This window comes from Delphinus delphis, chromosome 10 (genome assembly GCF_949987515.2).
Source record: "Delphinus delphis chromosome 10, mDelDel1.2, whole genome shotgun sequence".
NCBI lineage: Eukaryota > Metazoa > Chordata > Mammalia > Artiodactyla > Delphinidae > Delphinus > Delphinus delphis.
Window position 1 is genome coordinate 21,969,935 of NC_082692.2, and position 7,575 is coordinate 21,977,509.

Below are 7,575 nucleotides of genomic sequence, written 5' to 3' on the forward strand. Positions count from 1 at the left end.
ATATGCATATTCTATGACCCAAGAGTTTCACTTCTAGTTATATTGCTGCCAGAAATGCATATATATTTACATCTAAAGGCACACTTTAGCAGCATTTTTTATAGCTCTAAACTGGAAACAACCCAAAATTCTATTAAGAATAAGATCAGAGCAGAGCAGAAATAAATGAAATAGAAACAAAGAAAACAATAGCAAAGATCAATAAAACTAAAAGCTGGTTCTTTGAGAAGATAAACAAAATTGATAAACCTTTAGCCAGACTCATCAAGAAAAAGAGGGAGAGGACTCAAATCAATAAAATTAGAAATGAAAAAGGAGAAGTTACAACGGACACTGCAGAAATACAAAGCATCATAAGAGACTACTACAAGCAACTCTATGGCAATAAAATGGACAACCTGGAAGAAATGGCCAAATTCTTAGAAAGATACAAACATCCAAGACTGAACCAGAAAGAAATAGAAATTATAAACAGACCAATCACAAGCACTGAAATTGAAACTGTGATTAAAAATCTTCCAACAAACAAAAGTCCAGGACCAGATGGCTTCACAGGTGAATTCTATCAAATATTTAGATAAGAACTAACACCCGTCCTTCTCAAACTCTTCCAAAAATTGCAGAGGAAGAAACACTCCCAAGCTCATTCTATGAGGCCACCATCACCCTGATACCAAAACCAGACAGAGATACTACAAAAAAAGAAAATTACAGACCAATATCACTGATGAATATAGATGCAAAAATCCTCAAAAACTACTAGCAAACAGAATCCAACAGCACATTAAAAGGATCATACACCATGATCAAGTGGGATTTATCCCAGGGATGCAAGGATTCTTCAATATATGCAAATCAATCAATGTGATATACCATATTAACAAACTGAAGAATAAAAACCATATGATCATCTCAATAGATGCAGAAAAAGCTTTTGACAAAATTCAACACCCATCTATGATAAATACCCTCCAGAAAGTGGGCATAGAGGGAACCTACCTCAACGTAATAAAGGCCATAAACGAGAAACCCACAGCAAACATCATTCTCAATGGTGAAAAACTGAAAGCATTTCCTCTAAGATCAGGAACAAGAGAAGTATGTCCACTCTCACCGCTATGATTCAGCATAGTTTTGGAAGTCCTAGCCATGGCAATCAGAGAAGAAAAAGAAATAAAAGGAATACAAATTGGAAAAGAAGAAGTAAAACTGTCACTGTTTGCAGATGACATGATACTATACATAGAGAATCCTAAAGATGCCACCAGAAAACTACTAGAGCTAATCAATGAATTTGGTAAAGTTGCAGGATACAAAATTAATGCACAGAAATCTCTTGCATTCCTATACACTAACAATGAAATACCAGAAAGAGAAATTAAGGAAACAATCCCATTCACCATTGCAACAAAAAGAATAAAATACCTAGGAATAAACCTACCTAAAGAGATAAAAGACCTGTACTCAGAAAACTATAAGACACTGATGAAAGAAATCAAAGATGATACAAACAGATGGAGAGATACACCACGTTCTCGGATTGGAAGAATCAATATTGTGAAAATGACTATACTACCCAAAGCAATCTAGAGAATCAACGCAATCTCTATCAAATTACCAATGGCATTTTTTTACAGAACTAGAACAAAAAATCTTAAAATTTGTATGGAGACACAGAAGACTCTGAACAGCCAAAGCAGTCTTGAGGGGAAAAAACCAGAGCTGGAGGAATCAGACTCCCTGACTTCAGACTATACTACAAAGCTACAGTAATCAAGACAATAGGGTACTGGCACAAAAACAGAAATACAGATCAATGGAACAGGACAGAAAGCCCAGACGTAAACCCACACACCTATGGTCAACTAATCTATGACAAAGGAAGCAAGGATATACAATGGAGAAAAGACAGTCTCTTCAATAAGTGGTGCTGGGAAAACTGGACAGCTACATGTAAAAGAATGAAATTAGAACACTTCCTAACACCATACACAAAAATAAACTCAAAATGGATTAAAGACCTAAATGTAAGACTGGACACTATAAAATTCTTAGAGGAAAACATAGGAAGAACACTCTTTGACATAAATCACAAGACCTTTTTTGACCCATCTTCTAGAGTAATGGAAATAAAAACAAAAATAAACAAATGAGACCTAATGAAACTTAAAAGCGTTTGCACAGCAAAGGAAACTATAAACAAGACAAAAATACAACCCTCAGAATGGGAGAAAATATTTGCAAATGAAACAATGGACCAAGGATTAATCTCCAAAATATATAAACAGCTCATGCAGCTCAATATTAAAAAAACGAACAGCCCAATACAAAAATGGGCAGAAGACCTAAATAGACATTTCACCAAAGAAGACATACAGGTGGCCAAGAAGCACATGAAAAGCTGCTCAAATCACTAATTATTAGAGAAATGCAAATCAAAACTACAATGAGATATCACCTCACACCAGTTAGAATGGGCATCATCAGAAAATCTACAAACAACAAATGCTGGAGAGGGTGTGGAGAAAAGGGAACCCTCTTGAACTGTTGGTGGCAATGTAAATTGATACAGCCATTATGGAGAACAGTATGGAGTTTCCTTAAAAAACTAAAAATAGAATTACCTTATGACCCAGCAATCCCACTACTGGGCATATATCCAGAGAAAACCATAATTTAAAAAGACACATGCACCCCAGTGTTCATTGCAGCACTATTTACAATAGCCAGGTCATGGAAGCAATCTAAGTACCCACTAACAGAGGAATGGATAAAGAAGATGTGGTACATATATACAATGGAATATTACTCAGCCATAAAAAGGAACAAAATTGGGTCACTTGTAGAGACGTGGATGGACCTAGAGACTGTCATACAGAGTCAAGTAAGTCAGAAAGAGAAAAACAAATATTCTATATCAATGCATATATGTGGAATCTAGAAAAATGGTACAGATGAACCGGTTTAGAGACATGGATGTAGAGAGCAAACGTATGGACACCAAGGAGGAAAAGCGGGGTTGGGGGTGGTGGTGGGATGAATTGGGAGATTGGGATTGACATATATACACTAGTATGTATAAAATAGATAACAAATAAGAACCTGCTGTATGAAAATAAAATAAAATAAAATTCAAAAAAAAGGATACTTCAAAAATAAAAGGATGAAGTTAAAAAAAAAAAAAAAGAAAAACCCTTCACAAATAATCCATGACCAGAGCTGCTGTAAGTAAAAGTAGATGGTCGCTGACAGCACACACACACACACATACACACACACACACGAGTTAGTACCTGCACTTTAGAACTCAAAATGCCATGACTTTATTTGGGACTGTGGCAGGCTGTTGATTGCCTACTAAATAAGTAGCTCCTTTTTATTAGGTAACAGAAATCTTTTTTATTTTTTATTTTTTTTTTGGCGATACTCGGGCCTCTCACTGTTGTGGCCTCTCCCGTTGCGGAGCACAGGCTCTGGACGCGCAGGCTCAGTGGCCATGGCTCACGAGCCCAGCCGCTCTGCGGCATGTAGGATCCTCCCGGACCAGGGCACGAACCCGTGTCCCCTGCATCGGCAGGCGGACTCTCATCCACTGCGCCACCAGGGAAGCCCCAGAAATCTAATTTTTTATTTGTGTCCTTTGGCACCTGGAATAAAGATTACATTTCTCGGCTACCCTTGAAGCTGAGTTGTGGTCATGTGACTAAATTCTGGCTAATTCAATATAAGAAGAAATATACTGTCCTGAGAAGGCTCCGTGAAAGATGCTGACTGATTTGGGAGTCCTTTTTGGCCCTTCCTGCTGACTGGAATGTAGAATTGATGGCTGGTGCTTCAGCAGCCATGCAGAGGATGGTGAAAACTGGAAGGGACCTGGATCCCTGATGATTCCATGGAGTAAAAGCAACAACCCTAAACTATCTACCTTTAGACTTCTTTTACTCGAGAAGAATACAGTTTGTGTATTTTTCAGATCTTTATTACCAGTAGCTGATCATAAATTCTAATATAGATGTCTGTACTTTGACTCCCTATCTAGGGTTTTCTTTTCCTTTTTTTTCCTTAAATGTGATGCCATCATCTCTGATTGAACCCACTATCTCTGCTTCCTCCTCTGAAACAATGATACTTAGGAAACGCAAGTTTGGAGGGAAGGCAGAGAATTAGAAAGAAATGACGTCTATGGTATTATAAGTGGTCTGAAAAAAAGGGAAGAGAGATTCTCAAGAGGGTCAATACTATTTAACCCAAGCCCATTTTTAAGTGACACCTTAGGAGTACTGCATACAGCCTCTGAGAGGTTCAGTGCTCAGAAAACTTGTTTATTCTAAGTGGAGTTACAGTAAGACATACATCAAATTTAATTGGAGAAACAACAAAGATAAAGAGGGCATGAAGGGTGTTAGAATGGAAGACAAAGACATGGAAGCTGGAGTGTACTGGGGGGAGCTGGGGAAAGTGAGGCCAATACAATAAGAGCAGAGAGCTCTTGTAGGATAGTGAAGAAAATAACATTTCTTACTGGGACTAATTTGTAGAGGAGCCTCTTGAATGTCAGGTTGAGGAATTAAATACAGAAGCTTGAAGGCATTCACAAAAATCAATTGTAGAGGTTCAAGGGATCTTTGAGAGAATATATATTCTAATCCCATAATTCACAGATGAGGAATCTAAGGCCTAGAATGTGTGGGCGACTCGCCTAAGATCACAGTGGCGTAGTGGATACTAGAACCTAGTATCTTTCCTCACCCCATGTCAACCCCCTTTTAAAGCAACATCTAACAAGTTACTAAGGTCTTGATCACCACACATAAAGCAAAGGAAGAAAAAGTGAGGAAGAAAAGCAATGCCTAAACCTTTAACTACTCACTTGAGAAATGTTGTGGTACTTTCAACTCTGGGTTATGGGTGTGCATTTTTCTCTAAATTTCATTGTGGATAGGATGAAACAGGCTATTCTGAAGCTTTACATTTTAAATTAGTCAACCTTGAGGCCTAGAAATAGAAAATCTGGCTTAGCTCACTCTGAGAGAGAATCTAGTCTGTAGATACTTTGATGTCAGAGAAATTGAGACGGTGACAGATATGGAGAGTGCTCATGTAGCTTCTCTGAATTCTACGAGAAACAAATGCTGCTTAACATTCTTACTACAGTAATTAAAGCAATGTGATTTTTTTTGCCACGCCACTTGCGGGATTTTAGTTCCCTGACCAGGAATCGAAACTGAGCCCTCAGCAATGAGAGCTCAGAGTCCTAACCACCAGATCACCAGGGAATTCCCAAAGTGATTTTGATTAGTTGTGCTTTTTTTTTTTATGTTGAAAAAGACCTGATCTCTGTTTAAAGGTTCTTCCATACTTACTACACATAGGGTTTTTCTTTGTTGTGGATTCTCTGGTGTTCAGTAAGATGTAAGCTCAGTCGGAAGGCCTTCCCACACTTGTCACATTCTTAGGGTTTCTCCCCAGTGTGAATTCTGTGATGTCTAGTAAGGTCAGAACTTCCACTGAAGGCTTTTCCACATTCATCACATTCGTAGGGCTTTTCTCCTGTATGAATTCGCTGATGTTTAGTAAGGTTTGAACTTTCTCTGAAAGCCTTCCCACAGTCATTGCACTGGTAACATTTCATTAAGGTATGGTACCTCTGATGCTAAGTCCTGTGCTGTTACTGAAGGTTTTGCCACATTCATTGCACTCATAAGGCCCCTCCCCAGTGTGACTTCTTTGATGTTTAATAAGGACTGAGCCTTAACTACAACTTTTGCCACAATGATTACACTGATAAGGTTTTTTGCCAGAGTGAATTATGAGGTGATTTAAAAGGGTTGTATTTTGACTGAAGGCTCTTCCACATTCTTTACACTGAAAGGGTTTTTCCCGTGATTCTCTGATGTCCAATAAGATTCATGATGTGCATGAAGCTTTTCCCACACTGATCACATTTGTGTTCTTTCCCTTCCTCTGCGTTTCCTTGATGCCCTCCAAACCTGTCCTTGCATTCTCAAAGGTCTCCAAAATAAGCCCCCAAGAAAATGTTCCTGCTTCTGAAGATTCTGTTGAGTATCATCTTCTGTGATTCCATTCCTTTGGACACTTCCTGCTTTGCAGTCAACTTCCCAGTCTAAGGTTTGGTCTCACTTTCAGAAATAGGAAATGGATCATTTAAATGTCACTTTCTTTTTAAGCTTTTTATTATGGAAGATTTTAAACATATGTAAAAGTAAACAATAGAAATGTCACCTTTTTGAACTGATGAAATATTAAACTCCCAAGGGATCATTTATCTCTTTTCTAGTCATGCTCCTCCAACAATTAATAAATAGCTCTTATGTTCAATTAAGGAAAATGCTAGAAAGGAAAGTTGAAATAGACATATCCTAGGCATAAATAACCTATGTAATAATTACTAAGGTAGGATTGAGAATAATCTTTAACACCAAAAAGGGGCACTAATTTGTTAAAGTCTAAGTGTGTAAAGAGTACTTTAAATTGCATTCAAATACAAGTATAGTTGTCCATTGGTATCTGCAGGGGATTGGTTCCACGACCCATGCCTCCATACCAAAATCTGAAAATGCTTAAATCCCTTATATAAAATAGCATAGTATTTGCATATAACCTATGTACATCCTCCCATATACTTTAAATCATCTCCAGATTACTTATAATACCTAATACAATGTAAATGCTATGGAAATAGTTGCCAGTGTGCTGCAAATTCAAGCTTTACTTTTTGGAATGTTCTGGAATTTTTTTTTCTGAATATTTTCGATCCACACTTGGTTGAATAGGAGGATGTGCAACCCACAGATACAAAGGGCCCACTGTATAGCAGAAAGGCAAAAGTGTATTTCCTCTATTGCTTGGAGAGAAAACCCTTTGTCTTAATCCTCCCCCACATAGAACATTGCTTGAAGATTCAGTGTAAACCAATAATTCCTTCAAACAAACTAACATCAGTATTGCTTTATGAACACACTAAAATACACATTTTTAGTGAAATGTGGCCTGAAGGAAATAAATTAAATGTCCCATCGAGCTCATTAAAATGGAGATTCCACTTGAACTCAAAGGAAATACTGGAAAAGGACTGATTTCTTGACTCTTCTGGTCACTTTATTGCTATTTTTCTGGAGACAGATTCTAAAGGGGATCAGGATGTAAAAAGGGAGATGCTTAGTAAACGGAAAGCACATTTAGCATGTAGAGAATGTGGAAAGGAAAACGTGTAACAAACCTAGACTGGAGTGACATGTAGGGGAAGCTACTGACATGAAAAGACAAGAGAATTTAATGTGGAAGAGGACAGGAGAAATGTAGTCAAAGTGAAAGGCTTAAAAGATGACTTTATCACCGATGGGTATAGAAAACTTACAGATACAGGGTAGGATAGGACATTTAGAAGGTCATCGTAAAGGAGACTGTAAAACAGAGGTGGTATAAAAAGCAACAGAATGATGTGATAGTTTAATGCTTTAATGAAAACCAACATGGTATATGAAAACAAAATAAAAATCTTTTGCTTAAAAGACCAAGAATAAAGGTTGTACTTTGTAAAGAGAGAGTATATGA

The 7,575-nt window shown here is 37.5% G+C and overlaps 1 pseudogene; it reads right to left on the minus strand.

Moving 5' to 3' along the window:
- Positions 1-5,295: 5,295 nt before the first annotated feature.
- LOC132432949 (zinc finger protein 3-like) lies at positions 5,296-5,911 on the minus strand (annotated as a pseudogene).
- Between the last annotated feature and the right edge of the window lie 1,664 nt (positions 5,912-7,575).